This window comes from Suricata suricatta, chromosome 7 (assembly GCF_006229205.1).
Source record: "Suricata suricatta isolate VVHF042 chromosome 7, meerkat_22Aug2017_6uvM2_HiC, whole genome shotgun sequence".
In the NCBI taxonomy this organism is placed as follows: Eukaryota; Metazoa; Chordata; class Mammalia; order Carnivora; family Herpestidae; genus Suricata; species Suricata suricatta.
In genome coordinates, this window is record NC_043706.1 from 73,315,528 (window position 1) to 73,330,829 (window position 15,302).

Sequence of the window (15,302 nt, forward strand, 5' to 3'; positions counted from 1 at the left end):
AGGGAGAGAAAAGGCCATATGCGACACAAGAAGGCGCCATCTACAAACCAACGAGAGAGGACTTAGGAAAAATCAACTCTGCCAACACCTTGATGATCTTAGACTTCTAGCCTCCAAAACTATGAGGAAAGAAATTTCTGTTATTTAAGCGGCCTAATAATCTGTGTTAGTTGGTTATGGTAACCCCAGCAAAGTAATATACATACCTAACCAAAGTTCCTTTCAATTCTACCATGCTGAGATGATTTCTCCCTTCCAGGGAAGTAAAAAATATAAAATATTCTAATTTTTCAAGGTGGCTGGGTGGCTTAGTCGGTTAAGTGTCCAACTTCAGCTCAGGTCATGATCTCATAGTTTGTGGGTTTGAGACCCATGTTAGCTGTGCTGACAGCTCAGAGCGTGGAACTTGCTTCACATTCTGTGTCTCCCTCTCTCTCTGCCCCTCCCCTGCTTATGCTTTGTCTGTCTGTCTCTCAAAAATAAATAATTATTAAAAATTTTTAAAAATACTCTATGTAACAATAAAAGTGTTTTGAAAATGTATTGTATCTTGTTAGTTCTCTGTTAACTGATTAACACTAGCAAACCAAGTCCTACAGGAGGAATTTAAAAAAATTCTTTCTTAAGGATTAATTGCTCTGTAGTGAGAAGAACCGCTAAGTATACAGACTTTTAAAATGTTTCTTTCTCCACAAACAACTGTATTAAATAGTCCCTGAAATGTTACGGAAGTACTGAAGCAGAACAGCAGGTTCCTCTTAGAGCCTACGCAAGTGACTACAGGAAGAGCAGGCGTCCAGGGTGGCACTGGCGCAGAAGGGGAACGAAGTGTGGTCCTCCTGGACCTCCTGGACCTCCAGTGATGTTCATATGCCCTGAGAAAACTGATCAGCCATATCTAGCTGAGGTCTGTGGTGGTTTTGGGAGTGGGTGGTTGTTTTTTAACACCAGATTTGTCTTCCATATTTCACAGCACTTCCACTGATAATGCCTCAGGAATCTGAATTTAAACAAAAGATACCTCAATCATTATACTGAGTGTCAACTTGCAGATTTCTGAATGTTTGGACAGGCTGACAAACTTTAAACAAAGGTGAAAAAAACTAACTCTAAGACAAAGGCCTATAAATCTGAAGGAAAGGGAGGGTGGCCTGGGTAAGGGTTATGGGGGTGACATTTTTCTTTTATTAACTGCTAGACAGGAAATGAGGCTTAAAGTATTGAAGGGATGATGAAGGAGAGGGGAAAGAGGGATCAGGTAAATGGATTGCAAAAACAACCACAGTAAAGGTTAAAGGGTGCGTGCTGAGAAATTGGTTTTAGCAACTGATTCTGTTACACAGAAACAGGAGCCAAGAATCTGGGATCCTCCGATATTAACTCGTAACTGTATTAATTGGTATACTACTCAAGAAAAACCATCAGAAAACCTGGTTTTCTTCTCATTCCTCAAACTTACATTAATATCTTTGAATGGCGGTAAATGTATTACTTGGCGATCATTCCTGAAAACCATCATTTCGTTATTGCTTTGTTTCAGGCCTTCCCAAATGTCACAACAACCCATCCCAGGAGAGCAATGGCAGCCAGAAAACATCAGTGGCAGTGAGTGCTGTAACAGTAATATTTGAGAGGTTTGCATGCCTCTGTGATTGTCATGACGGTAAGACTCGGGGATTTTCGGAGAAAGGGTATTACAGAAAGGACTGGGTTCATCACTGTGGCAGGAAGACCAGCTCCATTAGCTGGTCGTCTGCAAACTCCCACCAAGCTTGATTGCCTCCAGTGAAATACTTCATTTAATTTCCCCATAATCCAAACCCTCTACTGCCCATCACACCTTTAATAGCCCTACGTCACATGCTCATTAATCTTTCTACCTCTACATCATAGAATTTTACATTTTAATATTAAAGCCACTCATCTTGTTAGTTTGATTTATTGTCTTCCTCCTTCGAAAAGTCCACACTCTCTTTCTATGTACTATAAATAACAAAGCGTGTCTCGGGATTGAATAACGGAGCTGTAATTCAGGTTTGGGACTTAGCTGCCATTCCTAAAGCCTCAAGCTGCACCCCTGGGGATCACTACGTCAGTAGAGTCTGGTGATTGAATTATAGCCCTGCAGTCAGTCAGGGATGGTATGCTATTCAGAGCATTTCTACAAATGACAAGTTATTAGGGCTTTGAAATGAAAGTTAAAACTACAGTAGATCAGATGTTAGTTTAATGAGGATAACATTTTTTTTCTACTTAATGAGGTAGGAGCCCTTCTTTTTTCTATTTCTCAAATAAATCATAATCCATAAAAAAGAGAAAGCTCTTGGGCAATCAAGCCGTATGGTTTTGTTACTATTATTTATAATATTGAACAGCTTTGCAAAATACATTCGGTTTTTAGAGTACTTCAAAAAGTACAAAGAATAAAACAAAAAGAAGGAAGGAAAGAAGGGATGGAGCAAAGGGATTTATTTGAATGCTATCCTCAAGTTCCCGATCACCTCATAATTGAATTTCATAATTTTAGACATTGTTGATGAACTATGGATATGAACACATGGAAAATGACAAAATAAAATCAAACAACTAAATTATAAGTCTTAAGATGTCAAGTTAAATAGGGCCATATATCTTGGTTATTAATGTCTCGGGAAAATAGACCATGGTTGCAGAATATTGTAAAATCCTGAGGAGCTCCCAAAAGCTGTCTTTAGGCACCTCTTTAATACTAACAGAATGTTCCATTTTAATTTCTCAAACACTAAAATTTTTGATCATAAGTGTTATTAGAAAATATTTTTTCAGAAATAAAATATCATCAGCTTGCATCTGTAGAAAAAGGTTCTTATAACCAAATCACTCACCTAAAAATGTATCCTTACCTTTGGGCAGAGATCCTTAATCATGGGCCTTTGTGATAATTGATGAAAACTATACACCTTGACCCAGAAAAAAAATGACAACAACAAACAATTTCTCTCTCTCTCTCACACACACATACACACACAATTTCACACATTTCAGGAAGTTTGTGGCCTCAGGATAGAAACCTGAGATAGCCTAATGGGATAAACTATGTTTTAAAAAGAAAAGAATTTTTTTTCTAGTTTTTACATAGATTGCATCTAATCAATCAATTAACGAAATGTTTAATGCTTGATTTGAAGATCAGAATCAAATTCAATTCCATAGGGAGCTAAACTTTATTGTTTATTATACTTAAAAAGATTATCTCATTTCAGATAATGCTTGATAGGAGGCCTGTTTTTAAAAAAAATTTTTTTTTTAACATTTATTATTTTTGAGAGACAGAGAAAGATCATGAGCAGGCAAGGGGCAGAGAGAGAGGGACACACAGAATCAGAAGAAGGCTCCAGGCTCTGAGCTAGCCATCAGCACAGAGCCTGATGCAGGGCTCAAACCCATGAACTGTGAGATCATGACCTAGGCCTTAGTTGGACGCTCAATCAACTGAGCCACCCAGGTGCCCCAGGAGGCCTATTTTTTTGATACTGCTCTTAATCAGTGTTATGAAAGTGTTCTTGATGGGGAAGGGTAATGTAGTAATCTAAAAATTAGTGCCTTTTTATTGTCAGTATCCTAGTGAAATAAATCATTGAGGTAATTATTGTTATTATATTCATAATGAAACAATGGATGTAATTGGAAATACTCTCTAGGCACAAATTTTTTTTTAATTTTTTTTTATTTATTTTTGAGAAACAGTGTGAGCAGGGGAGGGTCAGAGAGAGAGAAGGAGACACAGAACCAGAAGCAGGCTCCAGGCTCTGAGCTAGCTGTCAGCACAGAGCCCGACGCGGGGCTCGAACCCACAAACCGTGAGATCTGACCTGAGCCGAAGCCAGACGCTTAACCGACTGAGCCACCCAGGCGTCCCTAGGCACAAATTTGTCATCAGAAAATAAGCATACTTATAACTCAATCCAATAATGTAAGCATTTTGGACAACAAGCCTTTGATAAAAGCCTAATATTGTATAGTGCACAGTATAAGCTTATTATCTCATATATCCAGAGGCAAAAAAGAAATGCATAAAAAACTATAATATGTTTCTTTCATGAACTTTGCCTTTCCCCCAGCAATTCATTTGAGTTACACTGCTTTCTTTTGTTGCTTTAAAATTTTCTAGCCATTAGTAAAAATAGTGAATTTTATCTTTATTCTTTTGTTTCAGTGTCCTTTCCAACATTCAGATCATAAAGGTTCTGAGTGTGGTATATGCTGAGGCAGTTTTCTGTAGTCTTAGTTAAGTAACATAAGAAGCAGTCTACGAGCCAGAGAGTAAGCCATGGGTGTGACCAGATGACCAGTTGGAGTCCATCCCCCACATCATTCAAGGTCTTTGAGACATGCAGTGACAGAAGCCCTTGATGCCTTTCCTCAGCTATGACTCATAGGGCAGCAGTGCCCAGGGGTTACTTCATCAAGTTTTCCTTCTTCGCCTGGGCTCAGAGTCATTTTAAATTTCATTCAAGATGGAGGAGTTTTTAAAGGCAAGTAAGGCTGCCAAACCAACTATCACAGTGAATTGAGAGGTCTCAGTTTAAAATAAACTGGGAAACACTTCATTCCTGTGGCAAAAACGTCCCCATCCAGTAAATGTCAAAGATAATCTGCACTCACCCTGCATGAGCCAAGTTGAAGCCTCTACATTTCGCTGGATACTAAAGCATCTTGGAATTCCCGGTCTCCGTAACCAAACGACCTAAAGCTGTTCTCCTGCCTTCCAGAGATTAAAACCCATCCTGTTAAAAAAAAAAAAATGCACATGAAAACAATCAAATGAGAATTCAGGCAGTACATGGGAACATTTTATCCTTGATTCTAGGATCCAAGGAAGTGAAGTGTCCCACATTTATCCCTCTTGCAAATGAGCAGCCCATTGAGAATCCTAGTATCAGAATGGTGTCTAAACTCTATCGGGCTTGAAGAGTTTTGAGTCATTGTGAAGTTATGGTCTTTGGAATTTTATGAGAATTCTTTTTACCTGTGTTTAAATAGCACCAATAAGAATTGCCCATTTTTCTTCAACATGATTCTTCTCCCCCTAGAATTATCTTTTTCCATTGTATTTAGTTTAGTCTGAGTTCATTTTGAAACTATCACATGGATAGAGGTATTGACTATGCCTCTAAGCAAATTCTGGGAAGCATCTATAAAAAATCCCACTAGGAGTCTCAGAGTCAATCCCACCCCACATTTCCTGAGCTTCTTACTCTATGTAAAGCCTCACTCATAACAGATTTAGATATTTTTCCTTATGAAAGCTTCACAAATCTGGTAGCAGTATTAATTTCTTTATAGATATGGAAACTCAGAGAGAGGAAGTTGAAACTTTTGTACTGGTTTGGCAGATAGGAAAGAGCTTATAATGTGAACACTGTCATGTTCTCTAGTTCTTTTTCCTTTTATCCCTTTAACTACACTATTTCCTCCCGTACTCTGGAATACTGGAATAGTCCAAGTAGAAAATTATATCCAGAGCCATTTTCACCTGAAATCATAGTTTGGTGCTGGATTGCTTTTTTTTTTTTTTTTTTTTTTTAGTTTCCAAATAACATTATAGACTTATCTTTCTAGCAAAGTGGAAACCTCTCCAAGTACTCCACAAATAAAAATGCTGGTTAAAATATATAATCATAATTTTAATGCATGGAGAAGTTGGCCCGAGAGTAAGAGAATTCCTCAGATGTCAGAAATGATGAGAAAACACAAATCCTCAGGGGTAAGTAAACGCTGGAGCCAGAGTTTGCCTGGGCGGTACATGCCAATTGTTAGTGCTCTCAGAAAGGTAGATTTTAGGTCACAGACACCAGCTTAAAAGCCAGGATCTCTGGGGAAGTTTTATCAGTGGGTGAAGTAGGAAAAAACCTACCCCATGGAGGGAGACAATGCTTCCCTCTGGCTTTACACTGGGAATTCCTAGCCTCAAGCCATACTCACTGAGGACTGATGTAAGAGGCTGATTTTATACACCTATGTGGTCAAAAATCACATAAACAAAAATATCCTAAACCGAGAATCCAGTTTGAAACAGCCTCAGATGATAGTGCCCTCATGTGCTCAGCAGAGGCAAAGGAAAGACTGCTCTAGAGGAATGCACTCTAAAAATGGGCCATAAAAAGGTCAAGCTCAAAAGGAACTCCTAGTCAAGGGCATTAGAAACATACTGTAATACAGATCAAGGGAGACTACTGAATACTGAAGATGAACCGTGGACTGAAGGGGGTGGGGAGGGAGGGAGGGGGTGATGGTCATGGTGGGGGGCACTTGTGGGGAGAAGCACTGGGTGTTATATGGAAACCAATTTGACAATAAACTATTAAAAAAAAAGAAACATACTGTAACATACAATAAGGTGAAGTAATATCTGAATCACACAAATACTGTGCTTGAGCCAATAGACATACATAGAATATGACACCCAGCAATTGGAAAACACACATTCATTTGAAGCACACCGAAAAAATTTACAATAATTAAACAAGGAGTAATCCTAACAATTCTCAACAAATTTCAAAGACTCTAAACCATGAAGATCATATTTTATCACAACACATCAAATTAGTAATTAAGAACATAATAGTAGCTAAAACACACTGTAATATACTTAAAAAGTATATTTAATATACTTTTTAAGTAATTCATGAATCACAGAAATTTTGATCACATAAATTTAAAAAATTCTTAAAAGTGAATGTTCATGAAAAATACTTATCAAACTTGTTGGAAGCATCTACAAATAATGCCTGGAAAGAAAATTAAAGCCTTACATGTTTGTATGAAAAAAGAAAGAAGGTTGAAAAAAACTAACCTAGAGAATCAACTTAAAAAGCAAGAAAAAGAAAAAAAATCCAAAGAAAATAAAAGAAAGGGAATAAGTATAGGAACATAACTTAATGAAATATAAAACAATGACACAATAGAGAAAATCAACAGAAGAAACAACAGAAAAGCTAGCTTTTTTGGTTAAGTCCAGTAAAACTGATACATCTTTTGCAAAATTTACCAAAAACAAAATAGAGAATAACCAGTATTAAGAACCAGAAAGATTACAACTCCTTGTTTGCAGCATAGATTAAAAAGCTAATGTAAAAGAAGTATTATGAACAACTTTTGGCCAATTTATAAAAATTAAACAAGTGTGAGGCCATAAAGTAAAAATTAAAAACACATTTCAAAGAATTTGTAGCAGACTACTTAAAATATACATGTAATGGAAACATTCTTTAAAAATATATAAATGAACACACTAATTCAGGAAGAAATAAAAATCCTGACTTGTCCTCTATCAATGAAAAAAATTAAGACCATAGTTATAAATCTATACCCATAAAAGAAAACACCAGGATTGGATGATTTTAAACATGATTTCTACCAAATGCTGAAAGAACAAGACACTTCCATTTTTACAAATTCTTCCAGGGAACAAAAAGAGGAAATATTTCTCGATCTATTTTTAAAGCTAGTACTGCATTGATACCAAAACTAAAGATAGGATAAGAAGTAAAATTAAAGGCCTGTCATAAACATAAATTCAAAAAGCATAAGCAAAAGATCTGCAAACCAAACTCAGAGTCATATAGAAAACATACATTTCATTTATCTCAACACTTGCAGAATGTCTAAATAGTTCTTTAGACATTTAATAAAAATTCCTAGTAAACTAAAAATAAAAAATAACTCCCTTAAATTACAACAAACCTATGATGAAACACTGGACTTTGAGTCAAGACTATGACAAGGTTGCTGGCTATCACCATTTCTAACTGTCATTGTAATAGAGGTTCTAGCCAGAATAGTAATGCAAAGAAAATAATTTTTACAATATGACATGTATTAACAAGAAAGAAATAAAACTTGCATAATTTATCATCAAAATATACTGAGAGTATATGTAGAAAATACAAAAAAATGGGCACAATTTTTTTTAATTAGTAGAAGTGTTTAATAAGGCTGCAGGTTACAAATCAATTTTTAAAAATCAATTCAACTAACAAGCTGCTTGAAAATTATATAAAACAATGTATCCCATAATTGATATGTAAATAAATGTTATTTACAATACTACCAAATAGTATTAAGTACTCAGGAATCAGAGGGCACCTGGGTGGCTTAGTAGGTTGGGCATCCAAGTTCGACTCAGGTCATGGTCAGTGAGTTCCAGCCCCGCATCGGGCTCTGTGCTGACAGCTCAGAGCCTGGAGCCTGCTTCAGATTCTTTGTCTCCCTCTCTCTCTCTGTCCCTCCCCACTCATGCAGTTCTCTCTCTCAAAAATAAACAAACATAAAAAAATTTTTTTTAATACTTAGTGGGGTGCCTGGATGGCTCAGTTGGTAAAGCCTCCATCTTGGGCTCAGGACATGATCTCACGGTTCAGTTCAGGCCCCATGTCAGGCTCTGTGCTGACAGCTCAGAGCCTGCAGCCTGCTTTGGATTCTGTGACTCCCTCTCTCTCTGGCCCTCCTCCACTCATGCTCATGCTCATGTTCTGTCTCTCTCTGTCTGCCAAAAAATAAATAAGCACTAAAAAAAGATGTAAAAAATACTTAGAAATCAATCTAACAAATATGTACAAGACTTTACTGAAAAACTATGCAACTTTATTGGGGGAAATTAAAGAAGACTTCTCTGTTACTGTTTATTATTGTTACATAACAAATCACCAAAATTGGGGGCCTAAAACAATCATTTTATTTTGCCCACTTTCCATGGGTCAAGAATTCATAAAGGACAAAAAAGGCTTGTCTCTTCTTCATGATGTCTGGACTCTTAGCTGGGGAAGACTTTAAGTCTGGAAGTGCCTCTTACAGTTGAAAACTGTAATGATCTGAGGGTTTGCTCACTCATATGCCTGGCCCCTGGGCTGAAAAGATTTAAAGTTAGAACTGCTAAGGGGAGAAACTACCTGTGGTTTCCTCATGTACTCGACTTTCTTGCAGAATAGTAGTCTCATGGGAGGGTATCCTATTCATTTGTTCTTCCACTGGAAGTCCCAATTTTAGAAAACTATTCTCTCCATATTGACTTCCGGATTCAATGCACTCTCAGTCAAAATTACAATAAAGGTTGTGTGTGTTTGTGTGTGTGTAACTCAATAAGCTGATTCTAAAATTTACATAGTAGCACAGACTTATTTCAGGTAAAAACAAATAGGCCCATGGAACACAAATGAGGGCCCATGAATAAAGCCATGAATATATGGACACTTGATTTCTTTTTAATACATGATGCTTGGAAAATAGCTACCATAAAGAAAATCTGAAAATGGGACCCTGTAACTCACACCATATCAAAAGCTACTTCCAAAGGAATTAGAAACCTATCTATGAAACACAAACTATAAAAGTTGTAAAAGATAATATATAATAATTTAGAAGATGATTTTACATAAAAACATTTTAGAAGATGTTTTCATTACTTCATGGTATGATAGAACTTTTTAAAACAAAACGCACCAACTTTATAAAGAGAAAGTTGATAAATTTGATAACATTAAAATCAAGAAAGTAGTTCATCTTAAGATATTCTAAGTAAAATTAAAGAGTAAGTCACAGGGATGAAAAGGTATTTTCAACTTCTATTAACAATGAAGAACTTGTATCTAGAATACATAAAGAACTTCTATAGATCATTAATAAATGACAGTCCAACTAAGAGAAAAATGAGTAAAGGACTCAAAAAGGCACTTTAAAAAGAGAAAATTAAGATGTCCAGTAAATGTTTGAAATGGCTTCCACCCCATTGAGTAACTAAGAAATGCAAATTAAAAACACAATAATACTTCACACTCACTAGATTAGCAAAAACTAAGAGCTCTGCCCCTACTAAGCACTGGAAAAAAATGTAGCAATGAAGACTCTAACAGATGGCTGGTGGAGGGTAAATTGTTACAAATACTTTGAAAAAAATTGGGATTACATAGAAAAGCTCAACATGCATACATGCCTTATGAGCCCACATTGTTCTCATAGGTTTTACCATGAGACACACAAGAAGATATTCAAAGCATCACTGGCTGTCAGAACCCCAAAATAAAAAAGGAACCCATAAATGCCTATCAATAGTAAAGTAAATAAATTATAGTATATTCATAAAATATGATACTATATAGTAATAAAAATGAGCTGTAGTTATGCTTTAACATGAATGATACCAGTGTAATGATGAGTGAAAAAAAAGAAGAGTGTTTATCATATATACTAGAATCTCATTTATCTAAAATTAAAAAACAGTACATTATTTAAGTATATGTGTTAAAACTATAAAGAAAAGCAAGGGAATGATTCACTTAAAATTCAGGCTAGAATTACCTTTGATGAAAGGGAAGAAGATAGGATCAGAGAGGCACCCAGAAGGTTTTAAATGGACTTACAATATTGTATTTCTTGAGCTAAGTGTAGATGAATGGGTATTTATGTTATCAGTCTTCAAATTGTACACATATCTTATCTAAACTCTTTTATTTATGACACAGTTTACAATAAATATTTTTAACTACATTATATACTACTGCTATGAAATATATTATACTAATTAGAAAGCTTTTCTCTGGTTCTATGGCCACACAGAATAGACCTTGAACAAGTCTGGCAGCAACTCCTGAAGTTCCATAGTTAGAAAGATATTTAAAAGTATAGCCCAAGACATATACTTCAGTCAATGACTTCAACAAAGTGGGAGAGAAATTTCCAGATTATAGAAATTTCAGCAAGAAGATTGTTTTATATATATATATAGTTTTTTAAATGCTCTAGCTGTCTACAAAACTTCTATTATTCCTGAGCATGTGCAGAGCACAGGGACAAAGCCCAGAGCCAGTCAAGGATCTGGGGAGGGTCAAGAGCAGAGTACTGAAGGAGAGAGGTCCTCTTTTATATCCCAGCCGTGTAGCTATCTGCCCTGTGTGAGAAAATTAGAAACAGCAGTTGTATCCATTGTAGAAATACAGCGAGTGATGACACTTCAAAAGTATGCATTCTGAGCAACTGCAGCAGTGACAGTGAGAATTGCCACAATTCGGATATTCCTCTCATTACAAGGATGGACTGTTCAAATGGGATGCAGAGCATCAGGGGACACTGAAGACCAGAAATGATGCAGAACAAGATGATGAGAGGAGAGGGTGGTTTGAACAAAACCCAGGCATGTACTGTTCCCTTAACCACACCTGACAAAGACTTGTGCTGATGGCCTAGGGATGGGGAGTTTGAAACAATACCAGATACGCCACTGCACATCAGTACTGGTTTGTTAAGTCTGTTTTTTCCCAAGTGAGTTTTTGACTGGTTTGCAAGCTGCAGAGCTTGCTCAGTGGCAAGGTTTTAAACATTTTCAAACCCCTTTGTTATATTCATAAATTTTCAAGGAAAGAAACCTCTCCAGTGACTTCTACAGAGGTACTTATACAGGGTGGATCCAATCGAGGACTGTAATTAGAACTCTGGATGACCACAACGGATAAGTGGCAGACTTCCTTATAGAACAGTGCTTGACCCAAACTCCTTCCTACCTGGGCAGAGTTGCATGTAACAGAGTTGCACTTAACAATTATTTTTAATAGTCTCTTTCCCTAGGTAACTAATTACCTTTATTTTGCTGCTTTTTTATTTTTTGCTTCTTTTCTAATGATCACTAAAATATGACAAATTCAAAATTTTGAAAGTCATCCAACTATTTAACTCAGCCCTAGATTTTTTTTTTTAGAGAAACAGAAACTTCCAGATGTAGATCATTTATTTAAGTTACATATCATTCCTCTAAACTGACATGCAGCCAACTCATAATTATCTTCAATAATAGAGACTAGGTATCCAGGCATAACTTAATTCCACTGATAATCAAGAAAGCTTATTTTCCTTCTCCTTTATCAAACTTTCATCAGAGTTACTAGCCAGTTTCTGAAAGGACTGGTTCAAGTTTCATCTTCTTTTACTTATCTTACTGTCCCTCTACTGAGAGGGCTAATGAGTCACTAGAATCAGGCAATAGAAGGAAGTCCAAAGAGAAGGGAAAAAAAAATCATATAATCCCTTAACTGGGATTGAAATTGAATGTGTTTTCTCCTTGGTTTTAAGGTTAATTTAAAAATTGTATGTTTTTACCCTGGATATTATGCCTGGGGTAACTAGATGTCCCACCACTGTCACTCCTGTCAATACTATGTCTATCAATATGTCCTTTGTTTTATCCTTCTTATCTTCTTCACTTTTTTTTCCTTCTTATCTTTTTTCTGTTTACCACCAGCTAGCCTTCTTTTTTCCAGGGCCTCCTTTCCCTGGATTCTTTATTTTTTTAATTTATTTTTTAAATGTTTATTTATTTTTGAAAGAGAGAGTGCGAGAGAGGGAGGGGCAGAGAGAGCTGGAGACACAGAATCTGAAGCAGGCTCCAGGCTCTGAACTGTCAGCACAGAGCCCACCACAGGGCTCAAACTCAGGAACCGCAAGATCATGACCTGAGCTGAAGTCTGATGCTTAACCAACTGAGCCAGCCAGGTGGCCCTTCCTGAATTCTTTATTACAGCAGAAAACATGCAAGTTCCATAGGAGTAAGTATGGACTCCAAGGCTTAGTTGAAGACCTCAGGAATGGGGAACATCTCCTAGCCGCATCCTTTTACACCTCCCCTGAGAAGTCCCATTATTCTTCCCCCTCCCCTCTGGTGCCAGGAAAGAGAACTAACTTCTGCTGTGCACCAACCATATGCCAGACACTGGTGGCTCTCCTATATCCATCTCCTACTCAATCGTGCCTTCAGCTAAATGCAGTATTGGTTTATTATGTCTATTTAACAGGTACCTCAAAAGGATTAAGTTTTATTCTGCTACTAAGCAAGATAGAGATCCAAGCTCTTACTGTTTTTACCACAAAAATGCTACCAGGCACAAGATATAGTTTCTTTTGCTGTATTCTCGCTAACTTTCAATCTATAATTTCATCAGTGTATTATATTTCCTACACTAATTCCAATGTTTACAGAGAAAATTTACAAATTTGAGATCATTAAAATTTTAACTATAAAATTAAATAGAAAGAAAGTATAGCTTGAAGATTTTAATGGATACTAGAATCAATCTGGTTTCACTTAAATTACCTTAAGGGAATTTCAGAGAAATGTAATGACCAGGGATTTTGTATATTTACTTCTAGTTAAGGATGGCAGCTCATTGCATTATCTCTGTTTCCTCCAAAACTCTACAAGACAGACAGCAAAGGATTTTTCTTAAGTCCTAAACTCACAGGACCAAGGGAATAGGGAAGAAGACAGAGGCAACACAATTTTAGATACTAGAAAGAAAAAATGAGTGCAACAGACTCAGCAGGCCCAATTAAGTTAATGCTACATCGGCAGCAGGGAGAGCCAAGAAGAAACCACATTTATGCCATAGAACCTCCAGGGGGTTGAAGAATTGGCAGCATCCAGGGCTTTTGGAAGCGGAAGTGAAGGTAGAGCTAATAAAAGGAGTATTGATTGATAGTCCTCATGAGATATCCAAATACCTACTCTGAAACCAAGAGCGAAATGCCTGCTGCTCCTCTTCATGGAAGAAAACAAATGTTTATCCTCCAGAGAAGATAAAACAGAGAGGCTCTCTGAGCTGAAGGACACCAGGCCCAGTTAATGATAGGGAGACATTGAATTCAGGTGTTATGTAGAAATATTCTTAAGAGCCTCTGCACTCCAGCTGTCTTTCCACATTTGCCTTCCAGAAATCTAGACTATTCCTCCAATACGATATTATAATGTCCTAGGGAATATGAACACATTAAGAAAAAAAAAGTTCAAAGCTGTTGAGATTGGAGCAGCACCAGTGAAACAATCCAAACAGATCACCCTGATGTCCGCCCACCATTGGGCCTCAACAACATATGCAGAAGTTGCAGTTAGCTCTATAGCACTATGCTCTTAAACATGAGCAAAGACATGACTTGCCAAACTTTAAGAAATGCATCTAATATGAAAAACAGGAGGCCCAAATAAATAAACATTTAAAAATCACATGGAGATAAAAACAATGCAAGGAAATTTCATAAAAAGTATTGCTAACATTCTTAGTAAAATAAGAGATATTGCATCCATTAAATAAGAATGGTAAATTGTTAAAAATCAATGAATATAAAAAAGGCTCAAAGAAATTAAAAAGAAGATGGTATATGTTAAAAAAAAACTTCAGGGAAGAGTTGAAAAATAAAGTTGACAAAAATTACAGAAAGAGACAAAAGGACAAAGAGAAGAGAATGGGATCAGAAAGATAAGGAATTTGAAGTAATCCCACACCTGAATAATAACAGTTGCAGAAAAAGAAAACAAAGAAAATGAAAAAAGCAAACCAAAGAAGTAGTTTAAGAAAATACTATAGACCAATGGATGAAGTTCCCGTAGAAAGGATTATCTGTGTGCCTACCACAATGGATGAAATTAGGCCCATGCCACAAGGGACAGTGTGACAGTAATGCGATGCATCCCTGGCATCTCCCTTCAGGGATGAAGGACTTAACTCCCCTGGCTGCAGAGAGTGCTTTCAGCTGGGGTGTGCCTCCGCAGAAGAAAATTGCCTTACCCAAGGTCCTGTCTCCTTCTGGGGTGGCCCATATCCAATCAACATAGGGATGTAAAGGACCAGCATCCCTGCCCCATCTGTGACAACTCTGAGGAACCATTGCACTTGTGGAGCCACTACAGACCCACTGCTGAGGCCCCACTGAGATCACATCATAACTCTGCTTCTCACTCCCTCTCCCTTCCTTTCCTTCCCTCCATAGGTGTTGATCTTAAGAGCCCTCCCCAATAAACCTTCCCCATACTAATCTCCGTCTCAGGGTCTGCTTTCTGGAAATCCAGCCTGTGATACACATCACCGTGAATTTTCACAATGCCTGAGATTCTTTTTTAAAGAAGAAAAAAGAAAGAAAAAAGAATAAATTCTAAAATCTCTCTAATTGGAAAGAATTAAGTAACAAACAGATGTGGATTCTCCATAAACACCGAAGAAAAATTTTAAGAGAGAGAGTGAAAAAAACACTTCAAACCTGAAATTTTATACCTAGCCAAAATCTAAGTGAAGTGTGAGGATAAAGACACCTGGTCTCATAAAATTTACCACTCACCGGCCTTTTCCCAGGAAAAAACTGAAACATACATATAGGTGAAATAAAGGAATACACCCAAAAAAAGAGAAAATTATGGAATCTAGGGAACAGTGATCCCAACTTGGGAGAGTGGCAAAGAGGACCCCCTGGGATGATGGGAAGGTGGCAAAGGAGACCCCTCAATGACA

The 15,302-nt window shown here is 36.9% G+C and overlaps 1 long non-coding RNA gene across 1 annotated transcript in view; it reads right to left on the reverse strand.

The window, feature by feature from the left end:
• The window catches only part of LOC115296349, a 475,474-nt gene that overhangs the window by 164,693 nt on the left and 295,479 nt on the right, over window positions 1-15,302 (reverse strand). The window contains exon 5 of the long non-coding RNA XR_003910860.1: window positions 4,645-4,766. This is a non-coding gene — a long non-coding RNA (uncharacterized LOC115296349). The remainder of the gene's footprint in view (window positions 1-4,644; window positions 4,767-15,302) is intronic.